This window comes from Vipera ursinii (assembly GCF_947247035.1).
Source record: "Vipera ursinii genome assembly, chromosome: 2".
Lineage (NCBI taxonomy): Eukaryota > Metazoa > Chordata > Lepidosauria > Squamata > Viperidae > Vipera > Vipera ursinii.
Genome location: NC_139513.1, coordinates 279,422,950 through 279,439,452, shown reverse-complemented (window position 1 = coordinate 279,439,452; position 16,503 = coordinate 279,422,950). Strand labels below are relative to the sequence as shown.

At 41.2% G+C, this 16,503-nt stretch overlaps 1 protein-coding gene across 1 annotated transcript in view; it reads right to left on the bottom strand.

Annotated features, from left to right (window-relative positions):
* ATP8B1 (ATPase phospholipid transporting 8B1) overlaps positions 1-14,494 on the bottom strand; it is a 96,138-nt gene extending 81,644 nt beyond the window's left edge. Inside the window, exon 1 of the mRNA XM_083354795.1 lies at positions 14,287-14,494. The gene's annotated coding sequence lies outside the window, so the exon portion shown is untranslated. The remainder of the gene's footprint in view (positions 1-14,286) is intronic.
* Positions 14,495-16,503: the final 2,009 nt, after the last annotated feature.

Here is a 16,503-nt window from a genome sequence, read left to right as displayed (position 1 = left end):
GCTAGCTTTTTTAAAAACAAATCTGGCAAACAGAAGGGGAAATATATTTTAAAATTATATAATTTGGATAAAATCACATTTGGTTCATCTCGTAACGGCCTAAGGCAGGGGCACCCAAGTCCCAGGCCTCGGCCCACTAGTGCAGGGGTCCCCACTAGCGAGCCACAACCTGTTCGAAACTGGGCCACAGGAGAAATGGGCAAGCATGCATGGGTGGAGCTGCACTTGTGTGAGAGGTGGGCAACACACACATGTGCGTGAAGTTCCACTTGCGCAAGCGGAGGATGCTTGCATTCGCACTCAAAGCTCCATTTGTGCAAGTGGAGTTTCACGTGCGAACGCAAGCACCGTCCGCTCGTGCACAAAGCTCTATTTGCGGTGAGTGGATGGCACACGTGCTCATTTGCCTGCCACTCACACACATACACCAAGCTGGAACAGTTGGGGACCGCTGCACTAGTGGGCCATGGGAAAAATGGGCAAGTGCACACACATGAAGCTCCGCTTGTGCGAGCGGTAGGCACTTGCGCACAAAATTCCACTAGCGAAGGGTGCTCATTCATAAAGCTCCACTTGTGCAAATAGAGATTCATGTGTGAGCACAATCATCCTCTGCTCCTGTGCAAAGCTTCATTCATGTGTGGAAGGCACATTCACGTTCACCTGCCACTCACACACCCTCCCATTTGCCCCAAGCTGGGCCGCCAAGCTGGAAAGATTAGAGACCACTGCTATAAGTAAAAACAAAATCTGAAACACAGAAATGATGCTACAGGGGAAAATAGCCACCGATTTTAATCCATTTCTTCGCGTGCACTCCTTCCTTAGGTTCAGATGACATGCTGGACCATGGCTATGCTAAGTAAGTCAAGGCAAGCCATGTGTGTAAATCTACAGACATAACCCTTTCACATTTACTAGTAAAAAAACTTTCCCGAACTTTGTCTACCTGTTCTAAGTGTTTCATCTTATCTACCATCTGGCCCTTATCCAAATTTTGTCAATCTGCTAAGCAAAACCAATATGCAATGTGAAATGGTTCATAGTTCAGATTTCTCGTACAGGTGACTAAGTATGCCTAACTCAGCTGAATGTTCCTAAAAGTACTTCATGGTAAAGAGAGGGGTTTTTTTCCCCTAGAGCAAAATGAAATCAGTGTAATTAACAAAATCTCTTCCGGTACAAAATGTTTTTGCCTCTTTTTTCATATCTGGGCAGGTACAAACTTTCCATGAGTAAACTATGGCAAATCAGTTTGGAAAAATGAGGTGTCAGATTTTTGACTTGTAAACACTGCAGAAGGCCGATAAACGAAGAAATGTCTTTAAGCTCATATACAGAAAACTCATGCAAATATTTTATAATCAAGTGGAAAATACTTTTAAACATAATGTCACTTCCAGGATAGACTTTGAGATGAATAAAAGTACACTATGCTATAAATTATTGAAGGCCGAACCAGCACAAAATAATCTCATGTGTGTCAGAAAAATCATGTGTCGAGAAAAGTCATTGACGGTACTGTCAAACTTTACCAAACCTGGCGAAGCTGTGTTTCTACCTACCTTAATGATAGCTTATACAACTGATACGACTATCTGGATTCGTGCAACATATTAGCCAACACTGCATTCTCTCAATGCTAGGCTAAAAAATAATTAACTAATTTGTGATTTTAGTGTGTCACACATGTTATAGTGCTTGCTTTTGACTCAGCATGTTATACAAACCATTGCAGTTTGTAAATAGTTATTTATGTATCACCATGGTGCATGAATCTAAGTATTACGGGCTGATTAAACAATGCTTTTAAAAATATATATAAATACAGATATTCATGGATTTTTTATCTTATCTCTTCATAGTCTATTGTTATTACAAACATTAGTGGTTCAATCTGGTATTTCTTGGCAATGTCTCTTAACAAACTTTACCACTGTGTTGGAGGAATACTTTATTTTTGAAATAAGTAAAATGTGTGAATAAGGATGAACTTTTGATATCCACCCAAAGTCTTCTAAGCTCCATGGTGGATATAAACAAACTCCTGTCCAAGGTCTATTCAAAATAAGTCAAACTTATTCTCATAAATACCAGATCCAAACTAAATTTGCATCACATTGTATTTAAAAAGCTCTAAAGAACCGAATACTATTAGGAAACTGAATGCCAATAAATCATTTACAAACAAGGGGCACCCAACAACATTTCTTAGATGGTATGAAAAGGACTGAGCTAATAATAATATATATTCTCTCATTTTAATGTGAAATCAAATATAGTCTAAAATGCTATGATGCTGGTAAATAAAGGACAATGAAAATACGTGTGTAAGCATGCACAAGTAACATTTAAAAGCTTTTCTGTCCAAATATCGTGAAACACTTAGCATTTTGAACTTCATATGTCTTCACATTCCATCTGTTTTGAAGAATATTTGTGACGATCTGAAGGGAGCATCATTATAAGATGATTTATTTCATTATGTAATATAACAAGAATCTCCTTTATGCACAAAAGTAACATAAACAAAAAAGGCCTTTAATAACTTTGCTAATAGTATTACTCAAGAGTAGTAATACCAGGGCTTTTTTTTGTTATAGAACGCTCAGAACGGAGTTCTGGCATCTTTTTTGGATGGAACCTTGTAGGGTAGGCAAGGCGGGTTGTATGACATGTGTGAGTTCCGGCACCTTTTTCTTTTACAAAAAAAGCACTAATACAATATGCAAGTAAAAATTTCAGTTGAAGAATGTGGTTGGATGTGATGGAAAAATCATGTGCTAAGTTCATCATCACATCAGAATGTGATTTATTTGAATTTGGCTCAGTCAATCAAATGTTTCAATCCAGCAAACTGCAGTTATGCAAACTATGGCTAACCTATAAGATTTGGCAATACACTACCAAAGCACTAAAGTGCTTACAGTGTATCTACATTACATTCCCAGTACGCCCAAATAAATCAAAATAAATCTTGAGAGACCTCAAGTCTGAATTTTCAGTTTTTATACATGGTTTCTTGTGAAGCCACATTCTCTCTCCTAATTTTTAGCATCCCAAAATATGAGGTTATACCACAGAGTGCAGAAACCTGCTTAAGGCAATAAATGTGAATTAAGAAACATATTAACTGGTTGATGGCATAATGCTTACCAATGTCCCTGAAACAAAGGTTTGGAAGCAAAATTTAATTAATGCATCTCAATTTTTATAGATTTCAGGGTTTGTGGTTTTTTAAAGATAGTCTCTACACAAGTCTGAATGACAGAACAAAGCATTATTGTGAATACATTATTCCCTTTCATCTGTGCATGTTGCATTATCAGAATTATTTTGCTGCTTTTTAAAACCCACAATAAAAGGATTTAACTTAGAAGTCATCCCAAGAGATAAACTGAGGGTGGCTGTAGGAGATTTTTAACTTAAATACACAGGCAGTGCTAGTAATACAGCTTTCAAACTCACGTCTATTGCTGCCTCACAAATAACTCAGGCGGCACCAGAAATCCCAGATTAAACAAGGTAGGGAAAGTATGCAGAGAGAACCTTCTGGAATTCTTTCCAACCCCTTAATAGCAGGTCCACTTTGGATCACATGACCAGGAGACTCGGGAAGGGGGAAACCTAGAATGGAAGAGGTGACAACATCTTTGCCATCTGCCTCTCCAGCGGAATTCACTGAGGAAAAAAATTCTGGATTTTACTTCTTTGAAGCCCCTAATCAAATCCAGCCCATTTTAAACTTAATCTTCCCTTTCTTGGCTTCCCCCATCACATCAGGTTTCCCTTAGTGTCAGCCTGCTTATGGACAGGCTAGTCTTTAGTCTTTTTATATCACTCAGTTGAGCTGGCAAGAACAAGAGACTGAGCCGATTTAAGTATTCACTACACAACACAAGCTTTGGACCAAAATAAAAACTCCCCTATTAAGACCCTGTAATTCCAGGGACGTGGTGGCTCAGTGGGTTAGGACGCTGAGTTTGTTGATCAGAAGGTCGGCAGTTTGGCGGGTCGAATCCCAAGAGCCGCGTAGCAGAGTGAGTGCCTGTTACTCGTCCCAGCTTCTGCCAACCTAGCCGTTCGAAAGCACGTAAAAATGCAAGTAGAAAAATAGGGACCACTACGGTGGGAAGGTAAGAGCATTCTGTGCGCCTTTGGCATCTAGTCATGCCGGCCACATGACCACAGAGACATCCTCAGACAAATGCTGGCTTTTCGGCTTTGAAATGGAGGTGAGCACTGGCCCTAGAGTCGGAAACAACTAGCACGCATGTGTGGGGGAACCTTTACCTTTACCTTTAATTCCAGATAGAGTCAGGGCAACTGGTTGGCACTGAGCATTTACTGGCTGGATGCCCTTCCTGACGCCACATGGGGTTTGCAGCAGGTATTTTTTCTTTGTGCCCTTAGAGAGAAACATCTACCGCTACCTAGAATTGAACTCTCAACCTTCCTAGTGGGAGGCGGGCATTTTCACTACTAAGCCGTTGGTCCTAATACTATTGACAGTATTGGTAGAAGATGGCCTAGGTGACAATAGTGAACAAAACAATTTAAGAAATTAAAAAATAACATAATTGGAAACTAATTGTGCAAACAAGCTACTAAATCTTCTAAAGGTTACCAGATTTCTATGAGCTTGATGTAGAAGAAGAACCATGTTAGTTTAAGGTAGCACAAAATCCCAAGGATTTTAATAGTACTTTTTATGATAAAAAGTATGATAGTACTTTTTAATACATTTTATTAAAATGTATGAACGTTCATCAGTCCTGGCACCTTTCACACGTGTCATTCAATGCATCTAAATGAGCTCACAACAGCTGATGTCATTTACTATGATTTGTTAATTGGAAAAGGTGCTACTAGATTCTTTTAGATTTTCAGATCTTTATGATCAGTTCTAGTTATCACTGCCAGAACCCAAAGAATAACAAGCAACATAATCTATATAATATGCAGAATGATGAAGAGCTAAATAAAGTATATTTAAAAATGGCTGATATGAGTTTGTCAAGATTTGTCAAAATTTGTCAAATGTTCAATTTGCAAGGATTATCATATTGGTCTGCTTGAGCAACTGTTGTAAGGTTTTCTTTCAGTGCATAGTAAGTTCTTTGAAATCTATAAAACATTATATTAACTCCAAAGTAATACATCTTAGGATAGAGATGACAAATCTCTATGCATAGAATTGAAAAGACTGCTAACAATGGATTAGAGATTATCATGTTTTGCCATTAAAAGTGCCACAAGGTTCTTATTCTAGCTTATTTCAAAGATGAACATAGCTAAATTCTGGAGAAAAATCAAACAACACACACAAATTAATATAAACAACTTCCTTTACTAGGATACCCCATAAACATACTAATAACTGAAGACAAATACAGCTTCTACATTTTCAGAAGAAGCTGAAATATAAAGCCTTGGAAGCAATCATTTTGAATCTGAAAATCTCACAATCACAACTTCAGAAATCTCCTTGATCCAGTAAAAAAGATTAAACCTGTTTTGATTATCGGATTTATTGGATAGGATTCTACTTGGCTGAAATTTTGCATATGGATCTTATAATAAAAGTGGCCAATTGTACACATTCCCTCTACCGGATCTTCTTCCCATTATAACCTTGCTCTTAAGGCATCAGAGTGAAACAAATCACGAATCAGTCATTCCTCACTTAACTTGCTTCTGTATTTTTGTATCATATGTTTCGGCACATGAGAAGCGTCATTTTCCTCAGTGACTGGTGTGACGGGTCCATGAACGTGGCCTCATTCATTGTTTAAGAATTGCATAAACTATGACTAATTAGTAATTACTGCTCTCATGTGGAAAATTTGCTACTGCAAATCTAGAGAGATTTTTTTCCTTTTTTAAAAACATATCCTGAATAAAGTTTAACTATAACGTTACACTCATCTCCTTTTCTTTCATCTAACTGCTATAATTTTACCTTTGACTATCAGGACATCTAAAATTTGCTACAAGGTTCTAATCATGGCTAATGAATTAATTTGGTCTAAATATAGTTCCTTGTAGCCATAGATTAACTAAGAGCTCACATATATTAAGACTATGGTGATGTGTGAACATAGCTGCTCTGCAACATGCCATGGCTGATCTTCAACATACTAACCAGGTTTGGGGCTTGTTTCTAGAGATCACCATGCAATCCCAATACTAGGAAATAAAAAGAAAAAGGCCACCAATTCTTTGGGTTTAGAAATTCCATTAAACTGTGATTGGTTTCTATTTCAAGCAAGGACTTCATCATGATTGTGTTGGATAAGAAACTGATGTGTATGGTTATCAACTTTAAAACCCTGCATGATATGGGACTAGGCCAGGGGTAGGCAACCTCAGCTCTTTTATGACTCATGGACTTCAACTCCCAGAATTCCTGAGTCAGCTATGCTGACTCAGGAATTCTGGGAGTTGAAGTCCATGAGTCATAAAAGAGCCGAGGTTGCCTATCCCTGGACTAGGCTATCTGAGGAACCATCTCTCTTCAATGTTATCAGCCTGGCCCACTCAGTCCAGCAGAAGAGGCATGCTACAGACCTCACAGGGTGTGTGAAGCCTCAGTGGTTAAAGATGTTTAGTTTGTCAGCTGGAAAGTTGAGCCCAGGTTAGAGACCTGAGCACTGTATGACTGGGTGAGCTCCCATTTCCTGGCCCAGCTCCTGCCCATCTAACAAATGCAAGTAGGTAAATAGGTACCACTTGGGTAGGAAGGTAATAGCATTCTGTGCACCTTGGTGAGAATCATACTGGCCATATGACCATGGAAATATCTTCGGACAACGCTGGCTCCCTCACTAAGAAACTAAGATAAGCGCTGCCCCCTAGACTCGGTCATGGCTGGACAGGGGAAACTTTTACCAACCCCGTTACTAAAAAACGTTTGGCTGGCAAAATCTGGAAGGAGAATGTTTTCTGCTTTGGCCCCTACGCTATGGAATAGATTTCTGCTTGAGGTGAGGTCTGCCTCCACTCTTTTAGACTCTGGAAGGGCATTAAAATCTGGCTCTGCCAGTTAGCCTGAGGTCTTCAATGGGAGTGGTGGATTAACTGAGAAGATACTACTGCCTTACAGTACTGATCTTGCCTTTTTTGCTGCTTGACTGTGTATTTAATGTTTTAAATATATATTATATTATTTTAATTGTAAGCTGTCCAGAGTCACTTTACAAAGTGAGATGAGTGGCATATAAATTTAATAAATAAATAAATAAGAATGCAAGTCTCATTCTGACTTATTCTCACCTCTCTTAAATTACAGTTCGGACATCACACTAAATGTGATCTTAAATATATTAAGCCCCTGAATATTAGACTCCAAGTTTACTACACTAAAGTTAAGTGGTTTGCTTGTTTGTGGCTCAGAAGGTTAAGTGAACCTATGGATAGTGATTTTTTTCAATAGACCTTAATGAGCAAACCATTATCTTAGATTATTAAACCAACTACCTTAATTTACATGTAATGCAAAGTTAGTTTATTTGTTTTTCGCTTAGTGTGATTCATCTATCCATTCAATTAGCACAATGTTTGAATCAGTAACTGAGGATGAAAAAAATGAAAAATATGAGTAAACCATATTTCATTCCATTCTTAAATCTTCAGAGACATCTGCTTAGTTATTTTTACACTGCGACCACAGGCAATGTAATAAGAAATGGTACAAGTTGACTACTGCGAAAGCCACTCGCTCTCCACCTTGGCAATGGAAGTTTTTAAGAAGAGATTGGACAACCATTTGTCTGAAATAGTACAGGATTTCCTGCCTGAGCAGGTAGAAGATCTCCAAGGTCCCTTCCAACTCTGTTATTCAATTCCAATTCCAATTCCAATTCCAATTCCAATGCCATTCCATTCCTATAGTCACTTTTAATTTCCCACAGGAGAGCAGCAGAATATAGTGAAAAAATTTACAGGTTTTTTTTAAAAAAAACTGTTTTTAAGAGTTAATAATTTTTTAAAGCAAGTAATTATTGCCCTTAAATACTCTTAATTAAAATTCATTCTTCAGAGTAAAGCCATTTATAGTCCCGGTTTGATGGTATGAATTCACACTATAGCAAAATAAGCCATTCAAGAGTTTTGCAAACACAGGTAGTCCTTGACTTACAACCACAATTGGGACCAGAAAATTTGTTGTTAATCAGTGCAGTCACTAAATGAGGCATCACGTGACCACCCCCATTTTTATGACCTTTTTTGCCATGGTAATTAAGGCAGACATCACACGAACGCGAGCTGAGACCTTCTCTGCCAGCTTCCCCATTGACATTGCTTGTGAGAAGCCAGCTGGGAAGGTCACGTGATGATCAGATGACTCCAGGATGCTGAAACCATTGTTAATATATACCAAGCACCTGGATTGAAATCATGTGACCACATGGACTCTGCAACAGTCATAAATGTGAGGACCGTAAGTCATTTTATTCAGTGCTCTTATAACACTCTCCAAATGAATGGTTGTAAGTTGAGAATTACCTGTGATTATTTCCTTCCATGTAGACATGGTTCAATTAAGTTCAATGCCCCAAATGGTGTTACTTACGCTGTCCGTACTTTCTAAATTTGGACTTTCAAGAAACTATTTTTCCATCATGTTCTTTTTACACTGTGTAAATAAAAACGTATGCAATAGGCATTACTTCCTGGTGTACTAAGGCTATAGTTATACATACGCACATAAATACTATACACACACACACACACACACATGATTACCCCACAAAACTATGCAGTATATAAAATCCATCAAAGACTACTTATTTTCATATTATGTACAAGTTGATTAGAAGATCAAACTCAAACTAATATATCTTTTTCCAAGTGATAGTTTTTTATTCAATATATTTGTATTGTTTTATAAGCTGAGATTGGTCTTCTTAAAGAGCATCACTTGATTTATTTCAGACCTAGTAAACAGATTATTTCTCCTACATATAATTCATTGTCCTTTTATTTGCAACAGTTTATTTTGCAAAAACAAAATTCTCTCTACGGTAGAAAATCTACTTTATTGTCTTGAGTCGCTTAAAAGAATTGTAGATTGACTTCCATTGTTTGACAAAACTTCTCAGATTTCTGTTCAAACACAATTCTACATTCAAAATAAACTGAATGGAGTGGGACAATTCTCGTATATTGTAGTTTGCTTAGGAGATCCGATTTCCAATTTAATCCTTTGCATGTTTATTACATGCATGTGTAATTCAAAATACCTAAAGGTGTACAGATTTGTGGTTTCAGTTGCTTTCACTGACTGAATAAACATAAAATGCTTAAATGTGGGGAAAACATTCATATCATATCATACTTCCATTAGTGTAGTTTCTTCTATTTTGTTGCTATTCAGAGACAGTACATACTCTTTGATGTTCTTATGACCACTGTAAACCTTTTAGCAGAAATATTATCCAAAGATGGAGAAGAACCTGATTAATTTTGAAAAACACTAAGCAGAGTCAGAGCTAGTTAGTATATTGGGATAGGAGAGTACTAGGAAATCTCAAAAAAGGGGGGGGCCACCCTTTAAGGTAATGACAAACCATTTCTATATTGCTGCCAAGAAATCAACCTGGCTCTAAAGCAGGGGTGTCAAACTGCCAGCCCCATGGGCCAGTTGCATCATGCGGAGGCCGCACCCACCCCAGCTCTGACAATGTAAAAACAAGTCACGATACGTTGCGACACATCACGTGATATGGCGAGTTTGACACCCGTGCTCTAAAGCATCCCATAATTTTAGAAAATGTTCCTCAATTCAGTTCAACTCTAGCGTGCTAAAAATTGACATGATGTGGTTAAACTCTGATCTAATTTGTTATCCAATATAGTCTTTAATTAAAGTTAATTAGCCTGGATGCTTTAAAAAAACACTGCTACAAGCTATACTTACTTATGGAAACAAAACATGAATTGTGCCAGTCCCAACATGTTCACTACATAATTTTTCCTAGAGAAAAAAAAAATTTGTATTGTTTTAATGCCAAAGGGCCAATAGTAATATAGTCAGGGACAGGGGTAAAAGTCACAATTTCACCAACCCAGACAACTTCTAATTGTTGTTTAATGGAAAATAACCTCCCTTCACATCTGAAAACAATTATATTTACTTGCCATGTCTAACATGGAAAAATCTGAAACTCTGGGTAAATAATGTACATATTTGAAGAAGGTCACGCTGAATTCTGAACTAAACAGTGGTATCTCCAGACCAACCTCACTTTTCGGGTCTGGTTGGAACTTGCTGAAATTCCTGCTCTGCTGAATCACCAACAGATATCTCTTGAGCTAAGCAACATACACCAAGGAAGGATTTCTACACCAATCTTCCTGAACAGCTATTTTCGTTCTGTAATAAAAGCTTAAATTCCCATTATTCATCCATGAAGAAATCTCTGTTTATTGAATAAGGCATCTTCGGCTTTCTTCTTACAATACAAAGCCACACACGGTAGCTAAAGGTATGCAAACGGAACAAATCATATTACGTCTTAGAATGAAGGCAATCACTCTGTTTAATTGTGCCTATCCACAAATAACTGTACAACGTGGGTGAGTGCAAAGTACACACACCCCACATTCAAGAATAGCCCTGCAGCAAAAAGTTGCCGTGTCAAGAGCTCCTGTTTGAGGTTTCAGCAACTCCACCCAATCTTCCTCACCCTGCAAAATTTAATCAGCCAGCAAAGGATCTAGAGGCCAAATTATAGGATGAATGGTTGAAGGAGCTAGGTATATCTTCTAGCCTATTAAAGAAAAGGATTATCATTAGGGGGACATGATAACGGTCTTCTAATGGTTGAGGGGCTCTCACAAAGGATTTACTTATTCTCCACAGCACCTGAGGATGGGGGAAGTTGATTAAAGAGAAATCAAAGCTAGAAGAAGGAAGAAGAAATTTTCTGACGTGAGAACAATTAATCAATTGCCTCCTGGAGTTATGGGTCAATGGAGATTTTCAAAAGTAGACTGGACATCCATTTGACTGGGATAGTATAAGGCAGACATGTCAAACACAAGGCCCGGGGGCCGGATCCGGCCAGCGAAGTGGTTTCATGAGGCCCGCAAAGCCATCCTGGAAACAGTGAGGGAACGGCCCCTGCTGCCTTGGCCCTGGCCCAGAGACCCTCCTTCTGCCAGAGACCCTCAGATCTGTCCCACTCCTGCCCAGGCCCCCATAGGCACCCTTGATGCGAACGATGTAGAGCTGGCCACGCCCACCCAGTAGGCCACACCCACCCCAGCCACACCCACCCGGCCCCCTGAGGGCAACCGCAATGCTGATGCGGCCCTCAATGAAATTGAGTTTGACACCCCTATAAGGCTCATGCCCTGAGCAGGAGACTGGACTAGAAGATCTCTGAGATCTCTTCCATCCTTATGATTCTATGTTTTTGTTCCCCATGAAATTGCCACCATGGGAGGGGGTACTTCTGAAAACCTAAGGCTCGTTCAAGTCTACCGATTGTGCAAAAGCTCTACATGCTATTTTTCTGTAAATAGGGGCAAAACAACTGAATTTGAATAACATTTAATATTATAGCCAAATGGTTTTGAATGTGGATTTTACTTTTTTAGAATACAGCAATAAGGTAAAAATGACTTTTAAAGATAGTTTCTAATGCTATTCTTTGATGACTTCTATACACATTTTTTAAAAAAAATATACACTGAACATAATAAAAATAGAAAAAGCTAAGCTAAGGACCGGGATGCCTTGCGTACAGTCACTCATGCACTCGTGACCTCTCGTTTGGACTACTGCAATGCTCTCTACATGGGGCTGCCCTTGAGGACCACTTGGAGGCTTCAACTGGTGCAGAATGCAGCTGCGCGAGTGGTGTTGGGGGTCTCCCGATACTCTCATGTTACACCTCTGCTCCGCGAGCTGCATTGGCTTCCAGTTGCCCTCCGGGTGAGATTCAAGGTGCTGGTGATGACCTATAAAGCCCTACATGGCATGGGTCCGGATTACCTACGGAAGCACCTGCTGCCGGTGTCAACCTCCCTCCGTCCAGTGCGCTCCCACAGAGAGGGCCTCCTCAGGGTGTCTCAGATCAGAGACTGTCGATTGGTGGCCCCCAGGGGGAGGGCGTTCTCTGTGGGCGCGCCAGACCTGTGGAACCGCTTGCCGGTTGAGCTCCGGATGGCCCCCGACTTTCGCTCCTTCCGACGCAATCTAAAAACCTATTTATTTGAACAAGCCGGCCTGGTCTGATGGGTTTGGGTTTTAACATAGCGTTTAATTATATTGGGCATAATTATTTAATCTTTTTTAACTTTTGTATTTTGTATTTTGATATTTATTGCCCTGTACACCGCCCTGAATCCTTTGGGAGAAGGGCGGTATAAAAATTTAATAAATATAAATATTAATATAATAAAACCAGCAATAACAAAAACCACGGTCTATGCATGAATCCATTAAACGAAAGGATGGGGAGGGGGTGGAAGATGAGAGAATACTTTTCATTGGGTCCCAGGAACAGGGCTTTGTGCATCCTTGAAATTTCTAAGTGTCCTACATTATTAAGATTGTGTTTGCCCTTGCTTGAATGGTTCAATTGTCAAATAAGGTATTGTCTGAAACAAAAGCACCATTTTATCACAGAAATTTTCCCCAACAGTGACAATTTTAATTTCTCTCATCTTAATTTTGTTCCATGTCTTAACTTTAAAGTCACTTCAAAATGAGATACGCAGCAGATAAATAAATAAATATCTTGAAAAATCATACAATTCAAATTTGTCATACTAATAACCAACTAATTCTTTCTGGAATCATATGTGTAACTGCCAAGAGAAAGACGGAAAGCCAATTGTTTATATCTTTTTTTCATCTTTTCTTTTTTCTTTGCCTCTTTTTTCCTTTTTTCTTTTCCACATTTGCTACATTTTTTCTTTCAATGTATTTCATATTATGTACATGAACACTTTTAATAGAAACTATTAAAAGCAAAGATTTGTTTGCCAAATATGCTAATCCACTGTTAGCTAAATCCTACTTTTATATTCATCTGACCGGATCCCCACAGCCCAGTGAGCCATAAACTAACCACACCAACTAGTTCCAAATAGTATAATGAGCGAACCTCAAACTAAGCAACTCTACTGCGTCATGTGGACGCAATATAAATGTGGAAAATGCAAAAGCAATGGGCAAAGATGTATCTGTGCTCTTAAATCAACTGAATAACAACAAATCTCCTTGGAATATCCGCAAAATCACTTGCTCAACATCTGGCCATTTGCACCAGGCACTAGCAGGATTAGGTCAGCCTATGAGCTGTCAATCCATATAATGACAGGAATAAAGAAACAGCAGCCAGAGGAATCCTCAAGCCTAAAGCCGGAGAAGATTCATCTGAGAAATTATAGATGGAAGATATATCTATCTATCTATCTATCTATCTATCTATCTATCTGTCTGTCTGTCTGTCTGTCTGTCTGTCTGTCTGTCTGTCTGTCTATCTATCTATCTATCTATATCTATATCTATCTATCTATCTATCTATCTATCTATCTATCTATCTATATCTATATCTATATATCTATATATCTATATCTATCTATCTATCTATCTATCTATCTATCTATCTATCTATCTATCTATCTATCTATCTATCTATCTATATTTGACATTTACCAATGGCACAGTTTGGAGAAAACAAGTTGATCACTAGATTAAGTATTAAAGGGAAGGTGAGTAAATCAGAGCCAGAATGTAATTTGGTTTATTCCTCTCGCACATGCACACTTATCTGCACTTTGCACAAAGTTACTAGTTCAAGGCCAGACTACAAGTTGTCTATCACATGTTCAACGGGCCCGTACAAGGGGCACAATTTCGCCGGCACAAACCCACGCCAACAAGCGCAAAACCCGAGAAAAACATTCTCCATACCAAGATCAGGGGAGAAGGGAGCAGGAAGGGTGGGGGGGGGGAAGAGACACTCAGCAATCCCCTCAAGTCAGCATCTGACGCCCCTCTTGCTGTCCGGCTCCCTCGCCAACCCGGTGCCCGCCAAACGCTTCCCCAACAGCCTCTAGTCTGTCACGCTGAGGGCAGCGAGGCAGATGGGACTTGTAGTCCACTCCGTCGACAGGTCCATCTGGAGAAACGGGAGGGCGACTGCCGAGGAGAGGACTGTCAGGTGGAGAACAAAAGCCCGGGAAAGCTTCCCTCCCCGCCCTTTCGCTAACCCGATCGGCGGCACCCCTCCTTCCCCCCCCACCCCTCGCCGTCCCTACGCTTACCCCCCCCGGCGCCTCCTCCAAGCGGAACCCCCTTTTGCGGCCGTCGCTCACTTAGTTGGCTCTCATGCTCCCGCTCGTGCGCTCCCTCGCTCCCTCGCCCCGGCCACAAGCGGCTGCAGAGCCGGCGGAGTTGACGAACAAGTTTTCCAAGTTTCCTCTCCTCCTCCTCCTCCTCCTTTCTTTTCCTCTCGTCTCCTCGCGGAAGACGTTTTCCTTCCCCGCCGGGAGAACCCAGGAGGCTGGAAGAGGCGAAGCCAGCGGAGACGGGGCCAGTTTGGAGACTCCGGGAGAAGAGGAAGGAGCGCGCGCGCGCACACACACAAACACACACACAAACACACACAGACGCACCCCTCCCTCGACGTCCCTCCCCGACACCTCTGACAAGCAAAAAGCCCACCCCCTTGGCCGGGAAGCGCCCACGTGACTCGCTCAGGTAAGCGGGCTGCGCCGCCCCCTGCCGCGCCTCGCCTCGCCCCGGGAGAGAGAGAGAGAGAGAGAGAGAGAGTGAGAGAGAGCGGCCGTGGGAGGCGCGCGCGCCGGGGGCGCAGGAACAGGTGCGGGGAAAAAAAAGCGCCACAGGCACGCGCCCGCACCTGGCTAGCCGGTGGACTCTCAGGAGCGCGCTTGCGCGTTGGGGTATTGGTGGGGAAATCTGTTTGGGGCCGCTGAGGGGAATCCCAGGTGTGTAATATTATTTCTCCTGCGCCTGAAGCCACATATTTATTTATTTATTTATTTATTTATTTATTTATTTGTTTATTTATTTATTTATTTATTTAAATTTATTTATTTATTTATTTATTTATTTATTTAAATTTATTTATTTATTTATTTATTTTTATTACATTTGTATCCCGCCCTTCTCCGAAGACTCAGGGCGGCTTACAAGCTTAGCAGTAGCCTTCATTCTATGTATATGCCTGCTTGTTAGGGCTTTCGCCCCCCCCCCAAGCGGCATTATTACAAAGTCAGCTTAATTGCCCCCAACAATCTGGGTCCTCATTTTACCTACCTTGGAAGGATGGAAGGCTGAGTCAACCTTATTTATTTATTTATTTTATTTGTATACCGCCCTTCTCCCGAAGGACTCAGGGCGGTGAACAGGGCAGTACATGTTAAAAGACCAAATACAAAAATTAAAAGAGATTAAACAAAATGCCCACAACTCTTACAATAGGTTAAAACACATTAAAAGTAATAAAAACCCAACCCCATCCCATCAGGCCAGGCCAACTTGTTCAAAGAGATAAGTCTTTAGATCGCGCCGAAAGGAGCGCAGGTCAGGCACCATCCGGAGCTCAACCGGAAGACGGTTCCATAAATCCGGCGCGCCCACAGAGAACGCCCTCCCCCTGGGGGCCACCAGTCGGCATTCTTTGACCGGTGGCACCCTGAGGAGGCCCTCTCTGTGGGTGCGTACTGGGCGGAGGGAAGTTGATGCTGGCCGCAGGTGCTCCCCAAGGTATAATAATAATAATAATAACAACAACAACAATGTTGGAAGAGACCTTGGAGGTCATCTAGTCCAACTCCTGCTCAGGCAGGAAACCCTATACCAGGGGTGTCAAACTCAATTTCACTGAGGGCCGCATCAGCATTGCGGTTGCCCTCAGGGGGCCAGGTGGGTGTGGCCTGGGTGGGCGCAGCCTACTGGGTGGGCGTGGCTAGAGTGCGTATGGCCTACTGGGTGGGCGTGGCCAGCTCTACATCGTTCGCATCAAGGGTGCCTATGGGGGCCTGGGCAGGAGTGGGACAGATCTGAGGGTCTCTGGCAGAAGGAGGGTCTCTGGGCCAGGGCCAAGGCAGAGGGGGCCGTTCCCTCACTGTTTCCAGGATGGCTTCGCGGGCCACATGAAACCACTTTGCAGGCCGGATCCGGCCCCCGGGCCTTGTGTTTGACATGTCTGCCCTATACCATTTCAGACAAATGGCTGTCCATCTCTTCTTAAAAACTTCCAGCGTTGGAGCATTCACAGCTTCTGGAGGCAGGTTGTTCCACTCAGTGCTTTTTTTTTTTTTTTGAAAAAAAAAAGGTGCCGGAACTCACACATGACATACAACCCGCCTTGCCTACCCTACAAGGTTCCATCCCAAAAAGGTGCCGGAACTGGGTTCTGGGTGTTCTATGACCAAAAAAAAAGCCCTGGTTCCACTGATTAATTGTTCTAACTTAACAGGATCCCAGTACGGAGCAGAGAAAGAAAAAGACTGAAA